The following is a 10,669-nucleotide window of genomic DNA, read 5'->3' on the forward strand; positions in this document are numbered from 1 at the left end:
ATCTATTTGTGTGCCAAATTTATGTCGATGACATAATATTTGGTTCTACTAACCAAAAGTCTTGTGAAGAGTTTAGCAGGGTGATGACTCAAAAATTCGAGATGTCGATGATGGGCGAGTTGAACTACTTCCTTGGGTTCCAAGTGAAGCAACTCAAAGACGGCACCTTCATCTCTCAAACGAAGTACACGCAAGACTTGCTCAAGCGGTTTGGGATGAAGGACGCCAAGCCCGCAAAGACACCAATGGAAACCGACGGACATGTCGACCTCAACAAAGGAGGTAAGTCCGTTGATCAAAAGCCATACCGGTCTCTGATAGGGTGTTTACTTTATTTATGTGCTAGTAGACCGGATATTATGCTTAGCGTATGCATGTGTGCTAGATTTCAATCCGACCCAAGGGAGTGTCACCTTGTGGCTGTTAAGCGAATCCTTAGATATTTAGTCGCTACGCCTTGCTTCGGGATCTGGTATCCAAAGGGGTCTACCTTTGACTTAATTGGATATTCAGACTCCGATTATGCTAGATGTAAGGTCGATAGGAAGAGTACATCAGGGACGTGCCAATTCCTAGGAAGGTCCCTGGTGTCGTGGAGTTCTAAGAAACAAACTTCTATTGCCCTATCCACCGCTGAGGCCGAGTACGTTGCCGCAGGACAGTGTTGCGCGCAACTACTTTGGATGAGGCAAACCCTCCGGGACTTTGGCTACAATCTGAGCAAAGTCCCACTCCTATGTGACAATGAGAGTGCAATCCGCATGGTGGACAATCCTGTTGAACACAGCCGCACAAAGCACATAGACATCCGGCATCACTTTTTGAGAGACCACCAGCAAAAGGGAGATATCGAAGTGTTTTATGTTAGCACCGAGAACCAGCTAGCCGATATTTTTACCAAGCCCTTAGATGAGAAGACTTTTTGCAGGCTGCATAGTGAGCTAAATGTCTTAGATTCGCGTAACTTGGATTGATATAGAGCATACATGTGTTTTATGCCTTTGATCATGTTCCTTTATGCATATTATTTATTTGTGGTGCTCAAGTTGTACTCATGATCCCCGGACCTCACAAGTCCATTTGCAAGTGATGCACTTATTTAGGGGGAGGCATGCTACAACTTGACCCTTTAAGACTAATCGTGTGCTTGAGTTTGCTTGATTTAGTCTCAAAGGTAGATTGAAAGGGAAAGATGGGCTTGGACCATGAAAGACTTCCACTGCACTTCGATGAGAGGGTAACTTACTCCAAGTTCATCTCCGTGCTCTTATTGCCTTTTTACTCTTAATTGAAGATTTTGGTGAGGCAATGAGGTTTAAGGGCCAATAATGATCCCGTTTTGGTGCTTAATGCCAAAGGGGGAGAAATTAAGGCCAAAGCAATAAATGGATCAGCTACCACTTGAGAATTTTGAAAATAGTAGAGAATTTTGAAAATAGTAGAGTTAGAGTTTTTGTTTTGTCAAAATTCTCTTATTGTCTCTTATTGTCAAAAGTTGGTCTCTTGTGGGGAGAATGGTTGATTATGGGAAAAGGGGGAGTTTTTGAATCTTTGATCAATTTCTCTTGGAATACCTCTCTCTATGCCTTAACAAGTGACTTTGACTTAGAGATAGGAAATTGAGTTTGATTTGCAAAAACAAACCAAGTGGTGGCAAAAAATGATCCAAATATGCCAAAGTTGAATCAAATACAAATCTTTGTTCTCATTTGCATTGATATTGCACTTCTTTAGTTGCTTTTTGTTGTGTTGGGATAAATCACCAAAAAGGGGGAGATTGAAAGGAAAATGTGCCCTTGGGCCATTTCTATAAGATTTTGGTGATTTAGTGCTTTACACAAAAATGCCTTGAGTCATATTTGTGCCAAAGACTCAAGAAGTGCAAATCAAGATTAAAGGTATGTGTCTAGTCTTAGTCCATTGTTTTGAAGACTAATGTGTTGTCTCTAAGTGCTAGAAACAGGAGAAATCACTTTGGAGATTAGTTGGCTGTGTTCAGCCAAAGGCTGCTCAGTCTGGGCGCACCGGATTGTCCGGTGGTGCACCGGACAGTGTCCGGTGCGCCAGGACCAGTCCCGATGAACAGCCTGCTCTTGGGTCTCGACGGCGGCGTACGGCTAAAAATCACCGGACTGTCCGGTGGTGCACCGGACTGTCCGGTGAGTCGTCTGCGGCGAAGTCACCGCTCTCGGGAAACCAGTCAACAGCGTACGGCTAAAATTCACCGGACTGTCCGGTGAGACACCGGACTGTCCGGTGAGACACCGGACTGTCCGGTGAGCCAACGGTCGGCGCGCCAACGGTCGGCCGTGCAATCCGCGCGCGACGCGTGGCCGAGCCAACGGTCGGATGGGGGCACCGGACTGTCCGGTGTGCACCGGACTGTCCGGTGTGCACCGGACAGTGTCCGGTGCGCCAACGGCTCCAAATCTTCAACGGTCGGCTGCGCCAAATTAGGAAAGCAATCCGCACCGGACTGTCTGGTGCGCCACCCGACAGAAGGCAAGATTTGCCTTCCTGGGTTGCTTCCAACGGCTCCTAGCTGCCTTGGGGCTATAAAAGGGACCCCTAGGCACATGGAGGAGTACACCAAGCATTCTTTGATCAACTCTAAGCACCAAGACTCCATTTCCGCGCTTTTGATTCTTTGTGATAGCAACTAGAGCTCCATTTGAGTAGAGAACTCTTTGAGTTGTGTTGCGAGCTCAAGTTGTGACTTGTGTGCGTATTTGTGCTCTGATTTTGTGTCTTGTGTGTGTTGCTCATCCCATCCTTACTTCCGTGCTTATTTGTGATCATCAAATTGTAAGGGCGAGAGGCTCCAAGTTGTGGAGATTCCTCGCAAACGGGATATAGTAAAAGGAAAAGAAACACCATGGTATTCAAGTGGGTCTTTGGACCGCTTGAAAGGGGTTGAGTGCAACCCTTGTCCGTTGGGAAGCCACAACGTGGAGTAGGCAAGTGTTGGACTTGGCCGAACCACGGGATAAACCACTGTGCCTCTCTGTGTTGATTTCTTTGTGGTTATCGTGTTTAGCAAGAACTCCTCTCTAGCCACTTGGCTTTATTGTTCTAACACTTAATCAAGTTTGTGGCCTTGAGTTTTAAGTTTTTACAGGATCACCTATTCACCCCCCCCTCTAGGTGCTTTCAGTACCCCTAATTACGGTACTCGACAAAGGTCCTTTACCGAGTGCCGACCTCGGCCCTCGGCAAAGGCTGACGACCGTCAGCTTTAGAATGGCCGTTAACGGCCCTTTGCCGAGAGCCATCTTTACCGAGTGTTTGACGCTCAGCAAAGCAGTCTTTGTCGAGTGCTTCGCTGTGCCGAGTGTCCTGCACTCGGTAAACAAGCTCTTTACCGAGCGCAGGACTTTGCCGAGTGTGGCTCTCGGCAAAGTCTACTTTGCCAAGTGCCCGATAGAAAGCACTCGGCAAAGCCGCCGGCACTCGGCAAAGGACCGGATTTCGGTAGTGTACGACATCTCGCTGGGACTGGGAACATGCGCAGGCAAAACTCCCCAGCTGCCCCGGCCACCATGGCTACGAGGAGCGGCGTGGCCGCGGCCGCCAAGGACTCCGCCACGGTCGAGTCGAACCAACCCTTGCCGCCGAGCCCATGAGCTCCATCGAGTCATCGTCGTCCTAGCCGCGACGTCAGCATGGGCGTGCTCCTCTTCCATTGCCCCCACCACTGTCGCGACGGTCACCATCGCTTCGGCTTTAAAGCGACGAAGGTCACCGCAGTCGCGCCACGAACAGCTACAGGAGTTTCCGTTCAAGCGCGGGAGGGGAGCGCGATGAACAATGTATAGCGCGCGATCGTATGTCCATCAAGGGGGCGTTTGGTTCGCTTCACAGGCGAGCCTGGCTCGCACTAGCTCAGCCAGGCTACAACTGGCCTGGCTGAGTGTATACGGTAGAGTGTGTTTGGTTGTCTGCATGCGTTTAGTCTGGTTCACGAGAGATGCTGTTTGGTTGGTTGCATGAATACTTGTTGCTTGAGTTAAAAAATTATTAAATAAATAAAAAATGTATTAATAGACACTAATTATATGTTAATAGACACTAATTATATGTTAATCTTAATTATGTATTTTTTTTGTTTGAAATATATATAGCATGACTGGTCTTGTTTTGTTCGCAAAAATGTGTAGAACACAGATCTGAAAACGGTTCGGTAATTAAATCTTTTAATTGAAAGATATAATCGGAAAACAAACAAAAAAGTGTCTCGATTTGCGTGCACGAATTAACAGCCGCTTAAGCGCCTGCGCGCTCAGCCCTGCACGCGCGCGAACGCCCGCGCGAGGCGTTTCATGCGAGCCAGGCCCGAACTGATTTAAGTCTCGTGCTGGCCTGTCTCGATGTATACGGCCAACCAAACGAACGCTGTTTTTTGCACGCACAGATACAGCTGCATCTCCTGAGACGAGAACCAAACGCGCACCAAATGTAGCGGCTGAGAAAGAGTCGCTAAGTTTTAGTAGACGGTTTAGCGTATCTTGCTGAACGCTTACCAGATATTTATCGGACAGGAGTACCGATCCTTGTTGGAGAGAGTCTTAGATGTACTGTTACCGGTGTTTAGACCTGCCGGTTGACTGGATAGGGAGGGAGCCGGTGTTTCGTTTACGCTTTCACTCGGCCTTGTTTTGACCTTTTCCCTCCTCTCGCTGCGTGGATCGTGGGTGCTATTATGGTGCCGTACTACTTATTTCTACTTGAGTGGATGGGCGCAGCAGTGCTGCTGATAAACAAATGTTACGGCAACAAAGAGCGGTTGTCAACGACGTGAGATTTGATTTGATTCCTGTTGTTATGTGGACAACAACTAATATGCAACCTTATGTGTAAGCGTGTAAACGAGACTTTTGATTTGTTAGATCGTGATCGCACTGCAACGTACGGTAACGGTAGCATGATTACTTAGGGGCAAGTTTGCTAATGCATGGATTCCTTAGGGGGCGAGAGGCAAACTGCCGCGAGGACGCGTGAGTCAGCGCTCCTACACGTGCCGACGACATTCACATCACTTCTTGCTTCGCTGTCCTGGGTCGAGTATGCATATATAGGGGGGCAGCTAGCCGTAGGAACTGTAACACTGTACTGGAACAGTTCGTCTCACACCCGTAACCCCTCATTTCTTCTTTTTTTTTTCTCGTGTAGATTTACCCTTGTTTTCGGGTTTTTCAAAACAAAACTGTTGTATGTCTCTACCCCGTTAGTTATATTTAACTGTAAAAAAGGGCCAGGAGCAATTACGACTTTGCCCCTATTTTAGAGTGGAACGATAGTTTTATCCCTATTTTTCTGGACTTTATGTGTTTTTATGATAATTCAAATTATTTTAGATAATAGTTTAAATTATTTTACAACAATTTGAATTATTTTCAACATTTAAAAAAAATATTTAGACAAACTATACAAAATGTTGTGAGGAGATAAAATAATTTAAATTGTTGTCGAAATAATTTGTCAAAGTATTTTTTTTATTTTGAAAATTTTAAATTATTACAAAAAATGAAAGTATTGTCAAAATAATTTTAAACATTGTGAAAGTAATTTGAATTCATAAAAACACGTAAAGTATAGAAATTGTGCAAAATTACACTCTGAACAGGGGCATTAGCGCATTATCCCTTGCTTTTTTTACCAAGACTTAACACCGTTAAGTACAACTAAACGTGTTATGGCTATACAACATTTTGTTTTGAAAAACAGGAGCAAACACGCAAAGTCTAAATAAACAGAACAAATCTGCAGTTACACCTTAAACAGGTGCGATAACGCAATTGCCCTAGTAATAAAACTATGCATATTTGCCAAAAAAGGCAGAATAGTAGAATAACAAAACAATGTACACAGTAACAAGTAACAAAAATTTATACTAACTGTTAAAAAGGGGAAAAATGTAAATTTCCAACGGCAAAAACATCTCGCCTCTGGAAGCTCCAACTCCAGGTTGCTTGAACTGTCTGTAATTCTTGTATACCTGTCCTGTATACAAACTTGTATACTGCCGTCCCGGGAAGGGAGTAAAGAAAGGAGGGGAAAACTAACATCAGGGACTGACCGTTACATCGACGATGACCTATAACTATAAGTTATACTGTGGGACCGACTCTTCTTTTTTGCTCTACCACCGCAGCCGCACTCTGCATCCTCCGGTGAAGGGGCCGCAAGGATGGGGGATCTTATTATACACGAAACAAATCAATAAATAATGGAATGGCGCGGGGGAATTACAGGATGAACAAGAACAATGTGGTGTTGGTGATGGACTGATGGTGCTTGGTGGACTGGTAAGGAGGAGGTGATGGTGACAGTGTGCGTGATGCTTCGCTTTTTTTTTTTTGGGTTCGAACGCGTATACGTACGGTTTGAGAAGTGTGCCGCCCGCGCGCCTATTGAACCATGGCAAGGAAGGCGCTGGTCGGAGCCGAAGTCGGCACCGCTGGTGCAGGCGTCGTCGCTGGCGGTGCTGGTGCGGTGTTGGTTGTGGTGCCGCCTGGGTTCGGCCTCTGGAACTGTATCCTGTACTGCATTTTGCCGTCGTCCTCGCCTTCCTCCCCGTCGTCGGTGTACTCGTCGCTGTCCGTTTCGTCCTCCGTGGTGAACTCCCGAGGCGGGTGCTCGCTTAACATCCTGGTGATGTCTTCTGGCTTCACAGCAAGCACAAATCCGATCAGCCAGCCTGCGTCGTCTATCGAGCACGAAACGACAGAGGGGGGGGGGGGGGGGGGGGGGGGGGGGGGGGGGGGATGAAGAAACAGATTTGGAGGCTTGGAACACACGGTGTCGTTACCTTCTTCATGCCGGTGTCGGTGCCGAAAGCGGCGAGCGTCGTCGTCGGCGCTGTCTCGCCATTGCTGGTCGGCGGCACCTGCGTGCCTCCACCTGATCCCCCGTTGTTCCTCTTGTCGTCGTTGATGTTCTTCCCTTCTATCTCGTGCCGGCTCGAGTTCAGCTGATCTAGGTAGGCGGGAGCAGGAGGAGCGGCAGCGGCGGCGCCGCCGCTGCGGAGGTGCTTCCTGCCGATGTAGATGGCCTCGAGCTGGTGGAAGTACGGGCAGGTCTTGGAGTCCTCGGGCCGCTTCTTGTTGCTCTCCTTCACCTTCTTGTAGTACTTGTTGATGTTCTCCCACTTCTCCTTGCACCGCTTCGAGCTCCGGTTGTACCCCAGCCGCCGCATCCCGGACGAAATGTCCTCCCAGAGCGGACCCTTGGCACCCGTCTCCAGGTAGCGCATGTCCAGGTCCATGCGAAGCTGGATGAGCGCGTCCACCTCCGTCTTGGGCCACCGCGATGACGACGCCGCCCTTCCTAGCCCCGACTCGACGTGATGGTCGGCGACGGGCACCAGCTCGAGTGACGGGCCAGAGGTCGCGGGCGCGCTGCGCGGCGTGCCGGCGTCCTGCTGCGACGCATCCTTGGGCTGCTGTTGTGTCGGGTGCTGCTGGAGCGGCGCGGCTGAGATTGGCTTCGGCTGCGGTGTCGCCTGTGGCGACGGCGGTTGCTGCTGACGAGAAGGTTGTTTTGGCGGCGGCGTGGTATGGGCAGCAGGCACCGGCGCTGGCATTGGGACGACAACGGCGGTAGGGGGCTGCACGGACTGCCCGCCGATGCGCTGGAGGAAGGCGATGATGGCGGCGTCCCTGGAGGCCGCGGCGGCGCGCTCCTGAGCGAGCTGCTCCTGCTCGTGGTTGAGGCGGGCAACCTCCTGCCTGCGACACGCCTCCTCCCGCGCCGTGCGCTCCGTCTCCACTCTCCAGCGTCTCCATGGTCTCCAGGAACCGCCGCTGCATTTCCTCCTGCCTGTCGACGACCTGCTGCATGAGCCCCTCGAAGAAAGACATCGTCTTCTTGCTGCCGCTGCCGCCGTCGCCGCCGCGCTTCCGCTTGCCGAGGCGGTCATGGCTTCCGCCTGTCTCCGCCGTCATGTCATCTCCCTCGGACTCCGATTCCGACATGGAAGAGAAGCTGAAGCCTTGCAGCAGGTTGAGGGGCTGGTGGGCCCCGGGCAGCTCCACGAGTGTCTGGACCTGCCCCGCCGGTGCCGCCGACGATATGGGCGCTGGCTGCATCGGCCCCGTCGGCGGTGGCATTGAACTTATCGGCGGCGGCGCGGATACTGGCGCGGCGAAGGCGTGCAACGGTGGAGCGGTGGTGCTCGCTGGCGGCAACTGCTGCTGCTGCTTCTGTAGCGGCGGCTGTGGCTGCGGCGCGGCTGCGTGCAAGGCCTCCAGCTCGTCGAAGAAGCGGTAGCTCTTGCCGTCCTGCCTGCCGGTGCGGCCTTCCTTTGTGCGCTTGTAGTACTTGTGCACGTTCTCGAACTTCTCCTTGCACTTCTTGGCGCTTCTCTTGTAGCCCAGGTCGGCGAGCTTCCTGAAAGCCACAGCAGTGACAAAAAAAGAATTGAGTGATCGGCGAGGAAGAAGAATTTAAGTACTGACGGCAGCGTTTACAGGAGGAAGAGTGGCATTACACATATGGAGGAAAGAGACAAGAGGATGGAAAGAATTGGAAATTTGTAAAAGGACAGGCAAGACTGATGAGGAGCGAAAGCGGGCCGAAGGAGGTAGAGGAGGGACAGTCAGTATGCTGCAGAATGGAATTCTATATAGCTCTCATCACAGACCATAGCGTCTTTTTAGGGATCAGAGGGGATGTGAAGTTGATGATCGATGCACTAGTGAATGAATACTGGAGTGATGAGGGGGAAAAACTGGAGCGAAGGAGAGAGAGAGAAAAAAGAGGTCGCATTGGGATGGGAGAGAAAGGCTGGCCTCCTTGTTTACCCAAAATCTGGAGCCATGAAAGCAGAAAACAGTGGCAGACTGCATGCAGCGGCGGCAGCAGCTAGCCAGCTACTAGCTGCTTGTCTGCCTGTACTCGCACACCGTGGTACGATACGATCCCCAGGCGTCCAAATTCTTCACCCCTACTGCTGGCTGGCTTGGCTGCTGCCATCCAATTCTCTCTCTTCACTCTGCCTCCCCCTCCCTCCTCTTCCCTCTCGCTGAAATCGAGGAGCATTTGATTAGTACTAGATCGGGACGGAAACGGGAAAACAAAGCAAGATTCGAGGGGAATTGGGCGCGCAGCGACGCATGATTAATTATCCATCATTTCATGTGGGGGCGTCTGCTGAATTCCACGAAACCGTTAGCGCTTTCCCGCAGGGGAAAAAATCATGCCGGAGGCAGGCTTGTTGAGCGTGAGCCGGACTGCAAATGCGTTTGGATTCCGTCTCTCTCTCTCTCTCTCCCGGGTCTCTCACTCACTCCTTTTACCTGGAGACGTCCTCCCACAGGTGGCCCTTGAGCGTCGCGTCGCGGAAGGTGGCGTCCATCTCCGACCGGATCCTGATGAGCGCCTGTGTCTCCGCCCGCGGCCACCGGTTGCTGGACGCGCCCGACGACCCGCCACCACCGCCCACCGTCTCGTCGTCGAAGCCGCCGCCGGGCCCCGACCCCGACACCACGGCCAGTTCTTGGTAGCTGGTGCTGGTGGTCCCCGGTTGCTGCGGCTGCTGCGGCGGCGGCTGAGGCTGCGCCGACGGAGGCCTGCTGCTCAGCGGCATGGGACCGGTGGCGGCCGTCGGCGGCGAGAAGGGGCCCATGTCCGGCGGCGGAGCCCCGAGCTGTGTCCCGCCGCCGCCGCCGCCGCCACCACCCTGGTGCTGCATGGCGGGTGCACCCCCGCCGCGGCGGTCCCTCGGAAGGGAATGCAAGGAGTAGCCGCGCCCTGCTCTCTTGGCTAGCTGCGTACTTGCAGAAGCGCGAATTGGGGAGGGGCCGAGGGGGTACCCGTACTCCTACTGTCCTACTGGTACTGAATCGTAGGCGTGCAACTCGAGCCGGCCATGCCAGCCTAGCAGTAGCTACTAGCTCCCTCCCCTCCTCTGTCACCCACACACCGAGCGAGAGTGGTGTGGGCGATGAGAGAGAGAGTGAGAGTGGAATTGAAGGGAGAGGGTGAAATTGGAAAAGAGGGGCTGGTACAGGTAGGGAAGGGCCGCCGCCCGCCGGGGCGGGCGACCGGCCGGAGGGCAAGGGGTGGGAGGAGGGCGGGGCTGGGGCTGGGGCTGGGAGAGAGGAGAGGGGGTGGTGAAAAAGATGGGAGCGTGGACAACTGGGAAATGGTCCAAGGGGAAGAGGGAGAAAGATGGTAGCAAAGCCAGCAAAACTGTTGTAATCTACTCCGTGGTAACGAGATTGAGAGAGACAAATGACAGCGATGTCCTTTATTGCAGAAGAGATTCTGTTTATATACAAGCAAAGGGTGCATCCCCAAGGGATGTGTCCCTTGGGGAGAAACCGTCGCGCTCTTTGGAGTGGATTGGTCACAAAATATTGTAACACTCCCCCTTGATCAATCCAATTCCATTTGATCATCTTTGTCTTCCAGTATATTATCTCCTCAAAAACCCTGTGGGAAAAATAAGGAGTACACAATGCTTTTGGATCATGAGTAAAACTCACATTGAACTCCAAAAGAAAATATGCTTGTAATCATCATTCATAAAAACCCCCGTGGGGAAAATTAATGATGAAGCATATAGCTTAGTTGATATTACCTCGTTAAAAACTTTGGATGAGAAAACCTCAACAAGGCAAAACTCATACAAAGAAAAGAGTGTAATATGATGGTACAAAACAGGTCA

The 10,669-nt window shown here is 51.3% G+C and overlaps 1 pseudogene; it reads right to left on the bottom strand.

The window, feature by feature from the left end:
* Nucleotides 1-5,746: 5,746 nt before the first annotated feature.
* LOC109943138 (trihelix transcription factor GT-2-like) lies at nucleotides 5,747-10,393 on the bottom strand (annotated as a pseudogene).
* Nucleotides 10,394-10,669: the final 276 nt, after the last annotated feature.

This window comes from Zea mays, chromosome 10 (genome assembly GCF_902167145.1).
Source record: "Zea mays cultivar B73 chromosome 10, Zm-B73-REFERENCE-NAM-5.0, whole genome shotgun sequence".
Taxonomy (NCBI): Eukaryota; Viridiplantae; Streptophyta; class Magnoliopsida; order Poales; family Poaceae; genus Zea; species Zea mays.